The 22149-nt window shown below is 35.8% G+C and overlaps 1 protein-coding gene across 4 annotated transcripts in view; it reads right to left on the reverse strand.

The window, feature by feature from the left end:
• ADAMTS3 (ADAM metallopeptidase with thrombospondin type 1 motif 3) overlaps nt 1-22149 on the reverse strand; it is a 261150-nt gene that overhangs the window by 200893 nt on the left and 38108 nt on the right. Inside the window, exon 2 of one of the 4 annotated variants that reach the window (XM_077848320.1) lies at nt 4626-4668. The exons of the other annotated variants lie outside the window; for them this stretch is intronic. The gene's annotated coding sequence lies outside the window, so the exon portion shown is untranslated. The remainder of the gene's footprint in view (nt 1-4625; nt 4669-22149) is intronic. 4 annotated transcript variants of the gene reach the window in all.

The following is a 22149-nucleotide window of genomic DNA, read 5'->3' on the forward strand; positions in this document are numbered from 1 at the left end:
TCCAATGTGAAAGACATCATTTAAGTGGTCTTATAACTATTAAGGCAATTAAATTCATAACTTTAAAATACACACACACACACACACACACACACAGGAATCTATAAGGCCTAGAAAGTTTTACTGAAGAATTCCTCAAAATGGTTAAAGAGGAATTAATACCAATTTCACACAATCTCTTCCAAAAGACAAAAGCATCTGCCGTGGGCTATGCTTCAGTTCATTTATGAAGCTAATTACTCTGATACCAAAGCCAGACAAAGTTAAAAAATTAAAAAAAAACAACCTCCATATCAGTCAGCATCTTTGTGAATATTGATACAAACATTCTTAACAGAATATTAGCAAACAGGATTTAACAATATAGCAATATAAGAAATTATACAACATGAGGGATCCCTGGGTGGCTCAGCGGTTTAGTGCCTGCCTTTGGCCCATGGTGTGATCCTAGGGTCCTGGGATCAAGTCCCACATCAGGCTTCTGCATGGAGCCTGCTTCTCCCTCTGCCTGTGTCTCTGCCTCTCTCTCTGTGTGTCTCTCATAAATAAATAAATAAAACCTTTTTAAAAAATTATACAACATGAACTAAAGAGGTTTATTCCAGGGATGCAAGGCTGGTTCAATATTTGAAAATTTATCAACTACTAAAATCCTCCACATTAACAGGACAAAAAAGAAAAATCACATGATCCTATCAGTTGAGGCAAAAAATTCAACACCTATTTATGATAAAAATGATTAGAAAAATAGGAACAGAAGGGAACTTCCTCAATTTGATAAACAGTATCTTCAAAAAACCTATAAATCACATTATACTTAATGGTAAAATATACTTAATAGTAAAATTGTAACATATTTAATGGTAATGGCTTTTCCTTTAAGATTAAGAACAAGGTGGGGCCCGGTGGCTGGCGCAGCAGTTTAGCGCTGTCTTTAGCCCAGGGCCTCATCCCAGAGACCTGGGATCGAGTCCCACATCGGGCTCCCTGCATGGAGCCTGCTTCTCCCTCTGCCTCTGTCTCTGCCTCTCTCTCTCTCTCTCTCATGAATAAATAAATAAAATCTTTTAAAAAAATTAAAAAAAGATTAAGAACAAGGCAAAGATGTCTGTTCTCAGCACTCTTATTTATTAATACAGTTCAAAAAGAGGACATAAAAGACATGCAAATTGTAAAGGAAGAAATAAAACTGCCCCTAATTCCAGATGATATGGTTGTCTATGTAGAAAAACTCAAGGAATCTATAAAAAAATTCAGAAGTAACATGCAAGTTTAGCAAGGTAACATGGTACAAAATACACATGCAAAAATCAATTATATTTTTATAAAAGCAATGAATGTGTAGACACTAAAATTTAAAAAAAAAACATACAATACCATTTACAACCACCCACTGAGGAGGAAAAAAAAGATAAAATACTAGTAGGTGTAAATCTAAGAAAATATGTACAGGACGTGTATGCTGAAAACTACATAATACTGATGAAATAAATTTCTAAAAATCTAAATAAATGGAAAGACACACTTTGATCATAGATTGAAGATTCAACATAGTAAAGATGGCAATTTCCTACAAATTTTTATATACTTCAATATAATTCCTAACAAAATCCAAGCAACAGGGCACCTGGCTCAGTCAGTTAAGCATCAGAATCTTGATTTCCGCTCAGGTCATGATCTCATATTGGTGAGATTGAGCCCCAAATTGGGCTCTACACTCAGCAGGGAATCTGCTTGGGATTCTCTCCCTCCACTCGCCCCTTCCTCATGCACTTTCTCTCTCTCTCTCTCTCTCTCTCTAAATTAAATATACAAATCTTCAAAAAAAATGCAAATATACAAATCTTCAAAAAAAAAATCCAAACAACATTTTTTTTTATAGAAATAGATGTGATTACTTTAAATTCTATACAGAAAGGCAGGCTTCTGTTCCTATTTTTTTTAATTATGTGTCACAAACTATTTAAGACACAGGATCATCCTTTAAAAGATAATGAAAAAGTATACACTACCTGAAATATTAATTTTTTTATAAAGCCAATAAACAAAATTTTAAAGGGAAGAATGGTATGAGAACCTTCCTCCTCTCTCCCTCTGCAAATAAACCATTAAATACATTGAGTAACATTATACTGTCATTTTTATCATAACAATATAAACAATTTCCATCATCATCCTGAATATTACTTTATAAAGATATATACTTTAAAAGGCTTTCAAAATATTTTTCAACCCAGCATTTGAGAATAAAGCATTAAGAGTTTTGTATACAGTAACACATTCAATGTGATAAGTGTATGAATTTACAACCATACATTATATATATATATATATATATATATATATATATATATATATATATATATATATAAACAAACTTGGCCAGAAGTTAAGGCTACAAAGTTGTCCAAGAAATTATGCTTGTCAAAACAATTACAAAATTAAAATCACACATAATGTGGGTAGCTGAAACTATTTTGCAAAAAATAATAAAGTGGGAGAAACCTGTCTAAATAGATTAGTATGCAGACTAAAGCTCCAAAAATTTCTAGGACACAAAGTATTTTGAGTTTGTCAAGGATTTCTTAAATAAGACACCAAAAGCATAAATATAAAAGAAAATATCAATAAAACATACAGCAAGATGAAAAACTTCTGCTCTTTTGAAAAAACTAAGTAAATGAAAAGGCTATCTACAGACAGAAGAAAATGCAATATTTGTATCCAGAATATAAAATATTTCTTAAATTCAAAAAGACCTCTTTTTTTAAAACTGGCATTAAGATTTGCAGTCAAATCATATTAGAAGATATATAATGACAAGTACACTTATGGATTAAATCCTCAGCATCATCACAGTCATTACAGCAATAAAAATAATCAAAAGCTTAATGAGGGGCAGCCCCGGTGGCTTAGCGGCTTAGCACCGCCTTCTGCCCAGGGCATGATCCTGGAGACCAGGGATCGAGTCCCACGTTGGGCTCCCTGCATGGAGCCTGCTTCTCCCTCTGCCTGTGTCTCTCTCTTCTCTCTGTCTCTCTCACTCTGTGTGTGTGTGTGTGTGTGTGTGTATGTGTAATAAATAAATTAAAAATCTTAAAAAAAAAAAAACTTAATGAGATATCCCTATACACTCACAAGAATAGCTAAAATTTAAAAGATTGACATTACCTAATGTTGGCAAGGATGTAGAGGAACTGGAACTCTCTTACTTTGCTATGAGCAAAGAAAAGTGGTGAAGCCAGCTCATAAAATGGTTTGGCGGTTTTTTATGATGTTAGATATACACTTATTAGATGATCCAATAATTTTATTCCTAAATATTTACTTAACTGAAAAGAAAACCTGTCTATACAAAGACTTCTACCCTAACGTCCACAGCAGCCTTATTTGTAATAGCCAAAAAATTCAAAGAATCTAAATGTCTTTTAAGTGGTGAATGGATAAACAAATTTTGATGTATCTATACAGTGGAATAGTATTCTGCAGTAAAAATACACAAATTATGGATTCAGGAATAGCCTGGCTGAATCTCAAGATGATAATTGAAAGAACCCAAACTCACACGCACAAAATATCTAGTATGATTTCATTTGTATAAAATTCTAGAAGAGGCAAAATTATAGCAAAAAAAAAAAAAAAACAGGTCAGTGGTTGCTGGAGGTGGAAGAAGAGTACTGACGGTTAACATGAGGAAACATTTTCTCTATCATGACTGTGGTGATGGCTCCATGATTACATAACACTGTCAGCATTTAGTTTTAGTTTCATTTCTGTTTGTGGTAAGCCTCTCCCTCTCTCATTTCTCTTCTTCTCAGAAGAATAACAGTCCCTTAACAATGAATTCCAGGAAGCACACCCTTCATGTGTCTCCAAGGTAGACATAGAACACATTTGCTTAACCCTGATGTCAGGCACAGAACAAATTTGTTGCTAACAGTGGTTTTCAGAGAGGTTTACAATACCTAAAGCATCCACCTCACTGAACGAGAATATAATGATTTGCACAAAAGGGGAGGGGACAGGGATACCCAAATCCCATTAATACAGCATTTATCTGCCACTTTCCTATTCTAAAATAACCTAGGCTCCTTCTCCCCTTCCACATCCAGTCTAAACCAATCCTATTCTCCTCCCTTAAACACACTGGAATTACAGTAATGTGTAAGAAAGAAAAGCAAAAGAATAAATATTTTTTTTAAGAATAAATCTTTAGAAACCTAACACTAAATCACTAAATTATAATGCATGTTATTATATACAAGGGTACTAGCCTTGTTTTCCCTTCTGTGTGAAATTCTTGCAGTGATGTCCTAAAAGCTATCCTTTCTAAAGAATGTACGCATATTAAAAATTATACATACATGTAATTTTTTCAATATCATTCATTAAACAAACAACTACCTTTACCTTTTCAAAACTCAAAAGACAGACCCTCTGTCCTACCAGAATACTGCCTGAGTAGGACAGGCTTAAAGCAGAAGAACAAAAGACAGATGAGTGTGTCTGAATCTCATTAAGGCACAGATGGAGTTACATTTGAGTCACTGCATCTGCTCTACATTCCTACACCAGACCAGAGATGAGTCCAGGAAAATTCAATTCCCTTGAATTTCTATACTTACCTTAGCAGAAATGAGGTGGATCTCCAAGGCTCCTCACACAAATCTGTAAGGCCCACAAATTGTATTAGGAAAAGCTAGGACTTGCTGCTGATGGTGAAGATATCACCATTCCTATAATGGCACAAAGCGTGCAAAAAGTGGTGGCGAGGGTTATTGCTATTATTCTGATTACAGCTCTGCTTGAAGGTGGGCATCTAAAAGATGCTCAAGCAACAAAAGAGAGCCGAATGGCTGCTAGAGAATCAATTTCTAAAAGTAGAAGGCCTCTCAAATTCTCTTCAGCTTGAAAAATGCTAGATTATAAATGTCATTTCCTTCCAATTCTTTCTCCTTCTTTTATCTATTTCCCACATAACAAAAATTTTTTTAAAAAACTGAGTATCTGCATGGGATTGGAATGCTCAAAGACTTCCTGAAAGTACTTTGTAAAATGTTAAGTTAGATGAAATGGGTTAAAAAGAGAAATGTACATGTTATACTTCTGATTATTTCTGCAGCCACCAGGTTTTCATTAAGCCTCAGGCATGCGGGTTTGTGATTATTTTCATGACAACAAACACTAAAACCGGGGAACAAGATCTGTAGTTTAAAAAAATGCAGTCTTCTAGAATTTCTCCACATCATCCAATACACTGCTGTTGCAGATTTTGTTTCCAAATCTGTTATTCTATTCCTTGAACCTCTACAGATATGTTGATTACAGTAATTCTTTCACAAAGGGCTTACACTAAAAATTTTCTGTAGTTTAGAGTCCCTTATCAAGTAGTGATTTCAGATCTGATATAAATCTTAAAAACTTGAGCAGATCAGGGATTATAGATAATAAATCAATTTTATGTGTATTCTATTATGAAATATTAGTACCTTTTTGCCTGAATCACCTTCAAACATAATTATTTGTGTTCTGGTTTAACAGGTTATTGATTTTGTTAAAGATCATTGGGGAAATATGTTCACAATAAAATCATTCAAGGAATATCTTTCTGCTAATTCTCTTCCTTACTTTCCCTTTTTTAAGTTACTCTAATATTTAACCTCTAATTTTTCTTTTCTTTTCTCTCTGGAGATATATTTGCTAATTCTGACCAAATTTACACTTTTTAATATTTTCTAAAATTCTAACAGAAGCAACAACTATATATCTACCTTCATGAAAGCACTGTATATGTAAGAGATTTACACGCTATCTAATTTAAGCCAGATGAAAAACACCCTAGAGTAAATATTATTTCTACTTTATAACTGAGGAAACTATGACCTACAGAAATCAATTAAATTTTCCCAATGTAACAAAGTTTCTAGATGGCAAAGCCAGGCTTTACCCAGTTCTAATTTACCTCAAAACGTAATACTTACCTTCATCATCATGGTAGGTATTGAAACCTACCAAGTTAAACTACCACATTTTGATATTCATACACTCTACTTATATATCTGCTTAGTCCAGTACAGAGATGCCTATCTAGCTACCATTTGTAAATAATATGTTTTGAATTCACATGTTCTATGTCTATTTCATAAAGACAACTAACAATCTAGCTCTCCAACAAGTCTCTGCAGCATGAACCTCTTCTAATACTAATCTGTAGCCTCTTCTAGTACTAATAAACACAGGGCTTTGGGCATGTATTTTTTTAGAGAGCATCAAGAGGACCAAAGTGAAGAAAAACTAAATTTTCAAATAGGCAGATATCTGATACCAAAAGGCTGAATCAAAAGTAGGAGGGAAAAAAGTCTCTTTTCTGAAATACCAGATGGAAGAAAGAGTTTAAGAACAAAGAGTGTCAAGTTCATAATTTGAGGGAAGAATCTAGACATCTGATGGTCGATGTGCTGCTTAGAATTGCTGGTGTGCCAGCTTGGATGGAATGCTTTGCCCCTACTCTGATGCTTTTCACGTCTCATGTGCTCTATCACATCCTTATTCCCCTTCAGCATCATTAGCTTAAAAAGGTGGGAGGGAGGAACAGAGCCTTGTAAATAATAAATGCTCAATAAGTTACCGATTGTCCGTTGGCTAGATTTAATGAAAACTATACTCATCCTTATCTGGATCTAAGAGCTTATTTTAGGGAAGATCACATCTACACTCACCACTTTTATTTTATAGATGAGAATTAAAAAAAAAAAATGATACTGAGGGGTTGAAATTTTCCCAAAGTCACAAAAGAGGAAGCAAAGTACCTACTCTAAGCCAGATAGAGGTTGGTCTAGAGGCTTGAAGTTCTTTATAAAAGGTATGTCAACTCTAAGATTATCTTTTTCACACAAAAAATGATTCATTGTAAATATGTACATTAACAGATTTATATTGGCTCAATGTTCAGAAAAGCAAACAGCAGACAGTAAAGGAAGGGAAAAAGCTAACATGGATTTTCTTCTTCCTTAAGAAGGAAAAAAGGATAGTGGTGCAAAAATAGGTCGCTACACTAGTGGTTAAGATCTATAAAGAACTTATCAAACTCCACACCAAAAAAACAAATAATCCAGCCAAGAAATGGGCAGAAGACATGAGCAGACATATCTCCAAAGAAGACCTACAAATGGCTAACAGACACATGAAAAAATGCTCAACACCACTTGTCATCAGGGAAATACAAATCAAAACCACAATGAGATACCACCTCACACCAGTCAGAATGGCTAAAACTAACAAGACAAGAAACAACAAATGTTGGCGAGGATGTGGAGAAAGCTAAACCCTCTTGCACTGTTGGTGGGAATGCAAGCTAATACAGCCACTCTGGAAAATAGCGTGGAGGTTCCATAAGAAGTTAAGAATAGAGCTACCCTATGACCGAACAATCACTACTAGGGATTTACCCCAAAGATACAAATGTACTGATCCAAAGAGACACCTGCACCCCAATGTTTATAGCAGAAATGTTCACAACAGCCAAACTATGGAAGGACCTGAGATGTCCATCGACAGATGAATGGATAAAGATGATGTGGTCTTGATACACAGTGGAATACTACTCAGCCATCAGAAAAGAAGAATATCTACCATTTACATCGACATGGATGGAACTGGAGGGTATTATGCTGAGCAAAATAAGTCAATCAGATAAAGACAATTATCATATGGTTTCACTCATATGCGGAATATAAGAAACAGTGCAGAGGATCATAGGGGAAGGAAGGGAAAACTGAATGGGAAGAAATCAGAGAGGGAGACAAACCATGAGAGACTCCTAACTCTGGGAAACAAACTAAGGGTTGCTGAAGGGGAGGAGGGTAAGGGGATGGTAATTGAGTGATGGGCATTAAGGAGAGCACATGATGTGATGCACACTGGATGTTATACACAACTGGTAAGTTACTGAACACCACATCTAAAACTGATGATGTACTATATGTTGGCTAATTGAATTTAAATTAAAAAAAAATAGGTCCTTACATTGGCAGCAAGTAATCTCACTCCATCACAAGAATCAATGGCCTTCTTAAGAAGTGGCTTAGAGCCAAAAACAAATCACTAGATGAGAGTGAAGTGGAGAGTCACAGGAGCAACCAGCAAAGCGAAAATTTAATAGCTATGACTAAGGGATACAGATGTTCATTTCTGTCCCTCTTCCCCAGGTAACCATCTCCAGAGTTCCAGATTCACTAGGAGTGTACTGTCTTACACCAGGCAGTGAATCTTATTAATAATCCCTTTCCCTACATATTCAGTTTTTTTCACTTTCTCCCTTTACATATACAACAAAAATACCACTATGAAGTCAACTTCTATTTAATAAAGAGCTCTATTCTGCTAAAAAAGTTTAATAATCTAAATAAGCACTATCATCAATAAGAATTCTGATGAGTTTATAAATTTTGATTTGTAAAAACTCTGACCATTCGCTTATCTATTTTCTTGGCCACATTCCAAATGGAGAAAAAATATAAATAACTGTAAATAAATAAATCTCATGCATTTTGTGTATGAGTCCATAATTTCTATACTCATTATTAGAGCCAGAAAAGTTATACAGTTCATTACTCAAAGCTACATTTACATTATTAGTAAGCTTACACTTTATATGTTGCTATTTATGTGCCTGGAAAGAATGCAGGTGACATTCACTACCTTTTATTACAAATAGGGAAGTAAAAGAGAAGGGAAATTATTTGTCAAACAGCTTTAAAACCTTGTTTTGTAGAAATACAAAGTCAAGGCTACAATGTGCGAGTCAATGACATTCCAAAGAAATAAATAAAGAAATATTCAATCACACCTACTCATTTCAGTATAATTTCTTAATCACCTGCAGGAAAAACTAAAAAAAAAAAAAAAAAAAGAAAAAGAAAAACACCTTTCCCACAACAACCTATATCCATTAGGTGTGTTGCCAACTCAGACTTTGGGAACATTACAATTTGGGGGAAAGGGCTTTTCTCTGGAATGTATATTTCAGCACAGTAAAAAGAAAAAAAGTAGAAGCATAAATCAGATCTACTAAACAGGGAGGATTTTAGAGACAGATTAGCACATTATTTCCTAGCTTAATATAGCACTATTTCTGTTCTAGCTCTTCCTATGCAAGCAATCTTGTTCACCTACAAACATATTATGCACCTACTGCATGCCAATCATCATCTCAATGCTGGGAATAGAAGATGACTATAATGGGGAAGGTTTTATTTTTTTCATTTCTTCCATTTAATCTTTTGAAATGAGTAATGATTTTGTAAAAAGAATTCATTAGGCTTTCCCCTAAAGTCCAGTTGTACCTCCTACAAACCTGGATGAGAAAGGAGCACACTTAATCTTACAGAGGAAATTTTCAACATACATGCTTGGCAAGATGAACTGATAAAATCTGGAATGATTAAGAGGTCATCAAAGCAGTAGCTTTTTTGTAGTTTTCTAGCCATGTCCTTGAATGTCATAAACCAGGCATTCTTACTTCGGACTTTATCTTGCTGAAAGCAGCATTGTTCGCACAAGTGTTCATTCTGGAAATGTTCTACCAGTGTAAAATAACTCCATCTTGTGGATTATCATGACCATGGCATTCAGATCTCACCTTTCTTCAAGTTCATAAAGACAGTACGAGCATCAGACTGATCCCTTCCAACCTTCTCAGTCTGGAGAATGTTTCTCCCATTGGATATCCATCCTCGCAAGCATCCCTCTGTGTAGGGACACAAAAGGGCCTGCCCCTCCCAGCATTGACATTGCTACCACCATGATCAGACTCCGCTGTTCCAGCCCAAGACCAACGCTGCTTAATGTCAGAGGTAGTTGGTTTTCTTTTGGGCGGTACACCAGCCCTAATCACTTTCAATTCCATTGGCATTTCTAAGAAGGAAGATATTAAACCTAGTGAGGAAGGTTCTTTAAAGCTGAAATGTGGACAAGTGGGAGCCCTTGGACCTCCCCCCCTCATTTGGGCCTCTGTCCTCCTGCAAACTTTTCTCCCACTTGGTTTCTGAAGATGGTAATTATTATTCCATACACTTCAACTTAAACACACCTGAGATATAACCTGGTCTAACAATAAACACTCAACCACACGTTAGTGAAAATCATCCATTTTTATCCCATATTTTGAGAGCTCAAAACTTAAAGGGACTTTCCCCCTTTATACACTTTGTACTGGAACAATCTCGGATAGCCAGTAATTTCTTTCTGGTGTCATCCCAGCTTTTTACCTTTGGTGGCTGTCAGAGCCTTGAATTCAAAATACACTCTGCTTGTCTAAATGGAAGTTATTAGAGGTTAAATGCATGAACCAAATAACTGAAGCTTTCTTCCCAGTATAATTCACACATTTAAAATGGAAGGAAGAAAAAGTTGTTGGAAACATTTTATCCTAAGGACCAATGGAAATGTATTTTATCCTATCACTTAACACCATAGAAACCAATACTCTGGAAATAAGTATATAAATACTATCAAACAATCCAGAAATCTTGAGTCATGACTAAAAACGTAGAATACACTAGTTCTCAGCATGTAGTAGAATTAGCACCTTACTTTCTAGTTTCATGGTCACTACTTCTGTTCCACTGAATGTACCTCTAAACATACTCTTTTTTTATTATTAAATATTTTTATTTATTTATTTACGAGAGACACACAGAGAGAGGCAGAGACATAGGCAGAGGGAGAAGCAGGATTCCCTGCAGGGAGCCCAATGTGGGACTCAATCCCAGGACCCCGGGATCACAACCCGAGCCAAAGGCAGACGCTCAACCACTGAGCCACCTTAGGTGCCCCTATAAACATGCTCTTTTGTAGAACTTACAAAACACTTTACTATCTATTTCTTATAGTTTTATGGAAATTATATAACTGAAGATACAATAAAAATAATCTTTTACTTACTCTGAATTATTGAATATTAAATATTAAAATATTTTATCAGAAGGTAGCTCACAAAATTATTAGCCCAGAAGAATACCATAAAATATCAGCTCAACTTTTTAAAGCAAAGTGTATTTTTACAATCTTAAATATATCACATCATCAGATTTACAAATATTCAAGGATTCTGGGACTACAGCATGAAGATATAAACTGTAACCAAGTGTCTTCCAACAAAATCTCATCTCTTCTTGTTCTAGGTTAATGAGCATCATTAGAAAAATCATGCCCGTTTACATTAAAACTGGCCAGCTAATATTAACATTAGCCAGAAGTTTGTCTAAATAATTGGAACAACAAAAAAATGAAAACACGCATTGCTGAATTCAGCCACTAAAGACAAACCATTGTTTGTGCTTAGAGGATCTTTCCTTGGCTCATCAAAAGAGAAGAAAAAAGTCTACTAGGATTGCTTTTCCTCTGCTTTCAAAAGCTGTGGTAATTCGAAAAATACAGATTTCAGCTATGTGGCCCTTCTCTGTCTAGCCCCTCTATTTGTGCAAGTGGATGCTTCTGCAGATGATTATAACTATGTATGTCCAGGCATAACTAAAAAGATAGGATTTAATCAGTTTTCCCCCCACATTACCTGTAGTAAAACACATCTTCTGTCTTCTCAACCGGCTACTATCTGCTGAGGCTGGCAATATTTATAATTTTGCTCAAAAGTAGGCAATCTGTTTCTGATTGTTGTGTGTGTTCCATCCTGGTTTAACTGCTCCCTATCACTTTTTACGCAACCCTCAGTATCTTTGGCAACTGAAACTGGGCTTCCTGGCGTCCTTCCTATTGTATCACCAATAGTGTTAGTTTCATTCATGGTTAATTTTTTTTTAAGTGACATTACAATTCAAACCATGTGAAGTTGAGAGAAATAGATGTGATAAAAAGGGTTTTACTAGAAAATCCTGGGGAAAAAAGCACTCTTTTCAGGAGAAAAAAATACATGCATGAAAAGACAACTTTCAAGGGAATATGAGATATAACCACAGCCTTGGTGCACCTACTATACTGTATTTATCAGAGAATACTGGTTTATTCCAAAGAAAAATAAGGAAAAAACAAAACATTCTAACTCACCCTAGAATACTCTCATATAAAAAATGTGCTATTAATATATAAGATGCATCTAAAACTAAAATGTTAGTCAAGAATGTAGAATACACTTATAAGCTTTCTCATTAACTTCCATATAAAGTTACCTAATATTTTCAGTGATAACAGAATCCTTAGTCACTTCAGTAGAAGTGTCAAGAGTAAATAGTCTGAATGGACAATATTACAATAACTGAATTCCAAAACTTTGAACTAATTATACATAATTCTTCATTTTTTGACACTATTCATAAGCTAATATGAAATCACCTAGAACGGGATTTTTCAGAGTGTGGTCCAGAGACTACTTGCGTCATAATCATCCGGGATATTTGATAAAACTAAAATCTTGAGCCCCTATTGACCTACCAAATCAAAATCTCTGGAAGACAACCCACACATCTGCATTTTTAGCAGTCACCCCAGGTGACACTCATGCCAAATGAAGTTTGAGAAACACTGATCTGGAACTTCAAAGATCTATAAATGACTTCAGAAGACTTTTTTAAACTATTTTGTCTCTAGTGTGTGAACCACAATGAGGCATTTCTTCCCATTACTAAAGTATAACGAGAATGTATCTAAAACCATCTATTCACAAATGTGTCAAGCTTTAGATTTTTATCGACAGCACTTGTACATGTTTTTAATTACAGAAAATCACGTCCTGAGTCAGAAATCAAATAGTACACCAAAAGGAGAAGTTTATTTCAGCAGGCAAATCTCCTACTGGTGGATAAGACTATTCACATGAGTCTGTGCAACTTCTACTCAAACAAAATGATGTGCCTAAGAAAACAAACTGCCTTCATTAATAACCAAAAAGTGATTTTCCGTATTAGGCTGACCTCAACACTTCTTATAAATTATATCCCAAAATAACGTGTCTTTGGGAACCACTTGTATTTCTTTAAATTTTCTCTTTGAGAAAAGAAAAGCAGCCTGTAGAATATCACTCAATATGTCAATTAAGGGAAATAAGGGGAAAAGTGGCAGAGATCATCCAAAGGACTGTATAGAATATGTACATGTGAGTGTATATATCTGCGTATGCATGTATATATAAATTCAGACTTCATTTCAGAGACTATGCAAGCCCATATTTTCACTTCTTTGAAAGAACTACAAAGTGCCATCACTGCCTATGGCAACCTTCTTGTGTTTGCCTGTCTATCTATCATCTCTGTTCCCTTCCTGTGGTAACCATACCTCATGCCTCTATGGAGAGCAACTCCTCCACAGTCTACATGGCTCTAGAAGACCACTTAGTCACCACTCAGTCTTTCAAAGGGGAACCCAACTCAAGATGACTGAATTGGAATTTCACTTCTAAGAATCTGAATCTAGAGAAAGGCCATACACAACAGTGACAGTTAAAACCCAACTATCCCAATTTCCCAAGAAATAGATTTTGACTGAGAGCCCTTGAGTTGTCCTAGTTCCTGCCCTCTTGAAGCTTGGCTGCTTAGGCTTTTCTCCAATTTTTGTGAGTCACCTAATATACCTCTAGTACATTCCATTGTTCTTCATGTTAACCAATTAATATTGATTATAATACAATTATATTATATATAATTGATTATAATTATATTATTATAATAATATATTATAATATATATAAGTAATATATAATAATTTTCTCTTGCCACCAACCAAAACCACTACCAGTAAGACCGAAATATGCTGAGAATACACCTTTTTATGTTCCATTATTTGTAGGGCACTATTTCTCAATGAGTAGTTAAACCACTATAAAATCCCAGCACTTGCTCTTTATATAAAACCCTTTTAGGGTGATAGAAAATCAAAACCCACTCTTGCATTTATTCTACTAGGCCAACATGAAACTCTACAAGCACTTTGTCCATTTTCTACCTAAGGACTTGACATCTCTTGTTATTAGTGCCCAATACAAATTTAAATGCTTTTGTCTCTTCAGACCTGCATGTCAAATACTTTACTGCCCATCTCCGGTAATATAAATAAATTCATTTATGCCCATGTACTTATGCTGATTTTTTAGTCATATATGCCCTTTCACATCAGGTATGTGATTTTTAGCTTAGAGTACACACAAATAACACAACATGGAAATGCACGAAATCATTCACCATGCCTAATAATACACAGTTACATGCCCAATTCAAAAAGTACATCTATGCACTGCAATATGCACATTATAAAATACACATAAATATAAAGGTCTCTCTATATAAATATACTTCCATTTATCCTCTAAATCTCCTCTGTACTACTACTACTACTAAGAACTTCTGGTGTTAGCTTCTATTTTGTATCTCAGCAATGACTCATTCATGCTAATGGTTTTGAAGAAGCCTCTAAGTAGGCCGAGGCGGAGAGTTAAAATAGATAAGCAGTTAAAATCTCCCACCAGTAACTCTTGGACTGAAAAACTGAGTTATTTTCACTTTACTTTTCTAAGATATCTTTCAAGGCAACTATAGAAAACGGGTATGGCCATATTTAACATGAGGAAGATGAGTCAAAGAAAATTTGAATGATTTCCTAATATCTGAGAAAAAAGAAGAGTTGGGAGAAATATTTTATTTACATTTTTAAGACAGAAGCTCTGAAGTATCATCTAGCCAATTCAGGTGTGAATAAGCCATAATTTCATTGATACCAATACTTGAGTCATAACCACTTCATAAGTGGATTCTATAAGAATATCTTCCTAGGAAAACTATTTTGGCATTTGAATTAACAAGAGCACCTGAAACAAAAAGTATTGTGTGATTTAATGTTTTTCACTGATTTAAACTTGACCCTAAATGTAAATCCTTTAGTTTCCATAAACATTCTTTTTTTTTTTTTTTCCATAAACATTCTAACCTCTGAGTTTTGTGTCCTTTGCTCAGCCACTTCTTTCTGTCTCTCCCTCTGGTTCCTACTCTTCCTTCTCCCTAAACATAGGTGTTCTCTGTGTATGCGGGGCCAGAGGGTACTCAGAGAATTACTGTACCTTCTGCCTAGTTTTGTGAACCTAAAATTGCTAATGAAAAATAAATAATGTCTTCTTAAAATATAGCCTCTACGCTTCAGCTCTCCTATCTGGTCATCCTCTATTCTATCCACTGTTCCGGCTTCAGTGACTTCCTTTATGCCCCAGTCTTCCAAACACCTCCGACCCCCACATGGCCATGCATTCCCTCCAGAGTTTCCCCCAAACCCTATCTGTCTGCTAAACATCTCCATCTGCACATCCTATTGACAGTTCACAAGTATGTCTTAGTGGGAATCTATCTAGCATTTTATTCTCCTGTTCTTGTTTTCCATATTCTCCAGTCATGCATTCTCCAAACTCTCAGCTCATCTGTGATCAACCTATCCATACCCTCCTCCTCCCTTTCCATCCAAATTAGTTGCCAAATGGTAGGAATTCTACTCCATAATGTTATGCAATCTTTCCCCTTTACTATGCCCAGGGCTACTTCTCTACTTCCCAATCATACTACCTATTATTATACTGTACTGTATTGTTACATTGTGGCTATTGCATGAGCCATCAAACTGCTCCCCACCACTTTCCCTTCACTTCCGATTCACTCCCCACCATGTAATCTATTTAACTGCTTCTTGAATATAATTCCCATCAGGACACCCTTCTTTATTGCCACTCTGATGCTCCTTGTATATGCTATGATAAGGCCAACTAAAGTTTGTACTATCCTCCTTTCCCCATACTTGCCATGTCCATGTCTTCACTTCCATATTTTCCTCTGTTCAGACTGGCATTCCCTCTCTTTCTTATCTCTCTATGCTTCAGTATTAAATATTCTTTAAGACACTCCCCCTGACCTTTTCCTTGACCCCTACAATGGGACATGGGAGTAATCATTTCTTATCCCTCTGTCTTCTGAATGCCTACCTGCCTCTTTCCCCTTCACCCCTCGCTTTGTTTCCCAATAACTCCCTTTCATTTTTAGTAATTTGACAGTTATTTCGATAACTCCCATGTCTCTAGGCCTTACCTATCCATGGGCATGGATGGGTCTCATTAACAGTAATAACTTAGATGTCGCCAACTCCTGGACCTGCTGACATGGGATTTCTAGGTCCATACAACTCACAAGTATTATTCAGAGACTCCAAAATGTGTTTCCTATACACTGGTGAACAAGGCTTCTCTCACTGCAGTTTTTATTTAGATGTCCTCCTATATTTCATGGAGCTCAGACATAAATCCATCGAGGGCCAGGGCAATAAAAAAAATGAAGAACAAACATTATTATCCTAAGCTCAGAACTGTTCTGTCCCTAAATGCCCAAGATCAAGTCAAGTTCAGAATAGCTTGATTCTTCTTTTACGAGGTAAGTTTTCTCTCAGGAGGAGGCTTATCAGATTTTCATGCAGTAGGCTTCCCCTGGGCTTATCCAACCAGTCAGTCTACCAGATTCTGCTCAGATTGTCTACACTTTTGCTCAGATTCAAACTGTAGTCACTATTCCTTGCTCTACTATAAATCCCCAAAAATCCATATTTAAGCAATCTATACCCTCCCCAAAACATTTTACCTAGTTTCTTACACACAGTCATCTCTCAATGGTAAAATAAAATAAACAAATAATTCAAATTAAGATTATTTAACATTTAAAAATTAATCCAAATATTTATAACCTTTATGTCAAATAAGCCATACCCATAACTATGTGAGCCTAATTGTACATAGAGATCAACCTTTCTATTTTTTTTAATATTCATACTACCTTAAAATAGCAAGTATCTTTTGAAATCAGTTTAAAATGGTGGGAATGAGAACCTGGTACCTAGTTTACAGGGTTGTTATTAAATGTATTACATGGGCAGCCCGGGTGGCTCAGCGGTTTAGCGACGCCTTCAGCCCAGGGCGTGATCCTGGAGACTCTGGATCAAGTCCCACGTCGGGCTCCCTGCGTCGAGCCTGCTTCTCCCTCTGCCTGTGTCTGCCTCTCTCTCTCTCTCTCTCTCTCTCTCTCTCTCTGTGTGTGTGTGTGTGTGTGTCTTCCATGAATAAATAAATAAAATCTTTTAAAAAATAAAATAAACGTATTACATAAAAAATACTTAACAGAGAATGTGGCATGTAATCGGTACTAAATAAATGTCAGTTTATATTATTATCATCGTAAAAGCTAGATTTGCTTATAATTGTTCCAAAACAAAGTCTATAAAGAAACATCCTCAAAAGTATCTATTTCTTAAATTATACATAAAAGAATCCTAAATACTGTACATTGCCTAAATTCTTTCTCAATAATTTCCTCTATTTCAATTGAAGTTATTCATAGCTTTTAATTATTTACTTCCATTACTATAATAAAGAGCAGTTACCAGAAAAATCAAGCCAGAGTAACCACATACAAATGAATGCTTTCAGTAAGCAAAGAAAATGACTTCAACAAGTTCCCAGACTAACTAACTATACCATTGTTCTACCTACATCTCTGAAATAAACTCAGAATAGGTACCTAGGTTTCTATTGAGATGTCCCAAAAACTCCCTACTCAAAACAGCTTTAAATGTCCCCTTAGGGCAGCCCCAGTGGCGCAGCGGTTTAGGGCTGCCTGCAGCCCAGGGCGTGATCCTGGAGACCCTGGATCAAGTCCCACGTCAGGCTCTCTGCGTGGAGCCTGCTTCTCCCTCTGCCTTTGTCTCTGCCTCTCTCTCTCTGCATCTCTATGAATAAATAAATAAAATCTTAAAAATAAATAAATAAATAAATAAATAAATAAATAAATAAATAAATATCCCCTTAAACATACAGGGAAAGAGAACATAAGAATTTCAAGCAAAAACTGTTAGACTCTATAGAAACCAAGCTTAAGTGACATGGCAGTTTAAATTGCTGGAACCAATATAATCAAAGAAGACCCCAAGGAAGGGACATTTCACAATCAAAAAGGAAACATCCTTTCTCCTACACACAAATCCATAACTGGAAAAACAGACTGAAAACCTTTCCTCCCACCATTGACCTTCTGAGTAGATGTAGTGGGCCAAACTTCATCCTCAATATTCGCCACAAATTCTGATCTTTTTAACACCTGGTCTAGTCTGCAAATAAACTAAACAAAACTTAATCCAGTTAGTTTCTCTCCATTCCACTTAGATTTCACACCCATGAAATTTCCTCTCTCTCAGAACAGGTTAAGCAGCACCCCTTACACTGTCCTAGGAACAAACTCATGAGATGATAGAACCTTTGCATGTTGAGGACATATTCAAAGAACACTTAAGGCTAGTTGAGATGCAGAGGCTGAAACCAGAAAGAGTATCCAAGTCACCTACAAAGTCTTACTCATATCACGTACTGTAGTAAGAAAACAATGATCCTCTGAAATTAGACCATTCTCATTACTAAATTTAGAATAAATACAGGATGACTATACTTATCAAATTGATCTTTTACATCTCCCCCACACAGGTTCTGTTCTATTCAATCATTGCACCTTGTATAATAGCTCTCTGGGAAACTGGTATAGAAATGAATCATAACCGACAAAAAAAGAACAGTCTTCATTTCTGACAATTATAATACTGTTAAAACATTTTTAAAAGGTTAAAACCATTATAAAAGTTAAAATGTTAACTTCAAACTTAAAAAAGAAGAAGAAGAAAGAAATACCTAAGGCTGAGTGAATACAAAAGTGAGCTAGTTTACCAACACTAGCAATTGTTAAATAGAATTGTTTTAAGTTTTAAAAATACAAAATTCCAATCATAACTAAACCATATAGAAAATAATGTATTCTTACATTTTCAGATGGGGCTCTTATATCAAAACAAATGAAAGAAACTAATAATGCCTGAATTTAATAACCTGTTAACTTCATAGGAGTCTTGGGCATTACCCAATAATCTCTCATACAGCAAAGAGTAAAGACTTGACTATTCTAAAAATTGAATTACAGAAAAGAAGAAAAATGTAAGCAGAGTGTATATTCAATACACATTTGGCACATGCATCAAAAGAAAAAAAATTCTACCTCCAATGAACTTTGAGACAATTTTTCTACGACTTTATAAAGGTAACACAGGCCCAGAGTAATAACTTTTTTTCCCTAAAAAACAGTTTCTAGAATTCTTAACTGTTTATACAAATAAGTTATCTGTGTGCAAAAAAGGACAATGTTGTCCTATAAATTTAACAACCATTTTGTTTTCTAGTATTATGAAAACAAATTAAACTCGACAGGAAATTGTATGGAAATGTCAGTATCAGATTAGAATGAAATCTACAAAAAAAATTATTGTCTATAGGTGTAAGGTAACATGTGAAGCAATTCTACACATTACACTGAATTTTAATTAAGATTAAATATGAATAATGATTGGAAAACTTTTAAACAGGTTTTTTAAATAAGTGCATGACTCATCCCTATTGTCTGTTTTTTTTTTTTTAAATTAGTGAAAATATCAGTATGCAGCCCACTCAAAATATGACTCATTTGGACACTGAGTAATTTCCATGCATAATCTGAACAATATCTTTACCATGTAACCTGATTATAATAAGGCCATCTTAAAAAACAACAATAACATGAAAATATGACTTGTAAATGCAAATATTGAGTTGGCTCTCAAGTACAGACAATTGATCAAGGTTTGATTGATACCAGTAGGGCCTACAATTGTTACAGTTTGAGGTTAGCCCTAATTGGAAAAAATAACAATTTAATGTATCTTGCTTTCCAAGGTCAGGAAGCGAAAACAATATAACCTAATGTATTTCCTTTTAAGCTTCAATGGCCAATCACTTTAGACCAATCTTTATTTCCTAAGTGTTTAATTTTGTTCAGTTTAAATACTTGAAAAGATTCCCTTAAGCTTCCTTCGCATGGCCTTTGTTCTGATCTTTCTAAGGAAAGCTAATGACTTAGCTGGCATTATCCTAATATATGACATATACTAGTCCTTTCAGGACTGGCTCAACTCCTTTTAGAAGCCAGTGAAAGGGAGAGGCTGCAACAAAAAGAGAAAATGAGGAAGGATGGGAAGGGAGGAGGACAGGTGGAAAGAAGGCAGGACCATATTCATGCACCTATACACATTTGACCCTCAGAATTGTCACAGATTTGTAATTCTGTCTGTGAAAATAACACTGACTCTTTATAAATGAGTACATGCTGAAAAATATCTACGATTTTTAAAACTGAGGCAACAACAATGCTATATAAACCATCAAAAACTAAGCATATTTAAAAAGAATAATTAACTTTATTGAATACTTATTATGTCCCAGACACTGTACAAAGTGCTTATGTGGATTATTTATTGCTCACAACAACCCATGAAACACGTTTTATGATAATTAAATTATTTATTTTTATCACCATTTTATTGATACGGAAATGAGACTCAAGAGGTTTCGTGCCTAAAAGTGGTAAAGTTACACTGAAGTCACACTGCTGAAGAGTCTATGCACTTAGCCAGTGTGCTATCTTCACTGTTATTACACAAAATGTATCTTGTTAGTGCGATATGTATTTTCTGAAGTACATAACTACTAATATGCTTCATGAGAATGAGGCATAGGGCAGCCAGCCCAAATAAAATACAGAAATGGATAATTGTTTTATATTGCCAAACCAAGCATTTGAGTCAGCTAAGGAGAAGAGAAAAAAATAGAATTGGACAGAATGGGAAACTGCTCTAAGACCTCACGGAAGTACTCTGGATTCATAACCAGGTGCTAGATGGAGAAAACACTGGAGACAGGAGTTGTGAGACCTGGATTCCAGTTCTTTCTCTGCTGCTAATCAGAAATATGTGACAATGATTTCATCACTCAACTTCTCTGGGCATCCATTCCCTCACCTATAAAACCACGGGAATGATTCTACAACAGCCAAGGACCCAGTAGCACTATGACTAAAACCGTGGGAGAACACACAGACCTTTGTATAGCCCTGTTAGGCACGCTCACAACTCCAGGGTGGGCCACCCAGGAAAGGGTGTCTGCTCAGAGAGAGTCTTAGAACCCCAACCTATTTAGTTAGAGTAAATGCCTCTCCTTTGAGAGATCCCATTTCACTGAGGAAGGACACTGCATGCCAGACAAGCCCTCAGATGGAAGACCCACCAGTAAGCAGTGACCAGATGTTCCTTCCACCAAGAAGTGCTCCACCACCCCAAAATAACTTAGGAAAAACCCCTCTCCTCAAATTTCTCCCTGAAACTCCACCAATTATTAGAGAGGCATCTGAACTTGAAAGAAAAAACCAAGCCACTGCTGAGACAATTAGGGTAATTTATAAAAGAGGGTTAGCAAAAAAAAAAAAAAAAAGAAAAAGAAAAAAGAAAATAAATAAATAAATAAATAAATAAATAAATAAATAAATAAATAAAAAGAGGGTTAGCTATCAACTCTACTTAAGTGTGGAATAGTTCAATCACCTTGATAGAACGGACACTTAAGCAAGTTGGAGGAATAAGTTTTCTGACTTTCTTTTGCCCTCACTCTGCAAAGAAAGGGAAATGGGCCAAGTCAAGAACAGACTTAAGTAAAACTGTGAAGAACAGAAAATATGTGGCCTTTTTCTTGTCTTCATGTCCTTCCTGACGGTCTATTTTCCCATGCATTGCTCCAGCCTTCACGGCCTCCCTAACATGTACTTCATGGTCACAGGACCCCTCACTTGTCCTTCCTGCCATCCTCTCACTGTTCTTCAGGAGCAGGTTTGCTCAGCTCCTAATGTGGTGTAATCTATGCTAAAAACTCATAGCTAGAGAGTATGCTATTCTCCAGGATACTGTTAGTATAAATTACAGGCAAAATGACTCTGAGCTGGGAGTGCTGTGTAGGCGACTTTTTTTTTTTTTTTTTTTTTTTTTAAGATTTCATTTGGGATCCCTGGGTGGCTCAGCGGTTTGGCGCCTGCCTCTGGCCCAGGGCGTGATCCTGGGGTCCCGGGATCTAGTCCCACGTCGGGCTCCCTGCATGGAGCCTGCTTCTCCCTCTGCCTGTGTCTCTGCCTCGCTCTGTGTGTCTCTCATGAATTCTCGAGGCAAAGACACAGGCAGAGGAGAAGCAGGCCCCACGCGGGGAGCCCGACGTGGGACTCAGTCCTG

The sequence above is a fragment of the Canis aureus genome, chromosome 14 (assembly GCF_053574225.1).
Source record: "Canis aureus isolate CA01 chromosome 14, VMU_Caureus_v.1.0, whole genome shotgun sequence".
NCBI lineage: Eukaryota > Metazoa > Chordata > Mammalia > Carnivora > Canidae > Canis > Canis aureus.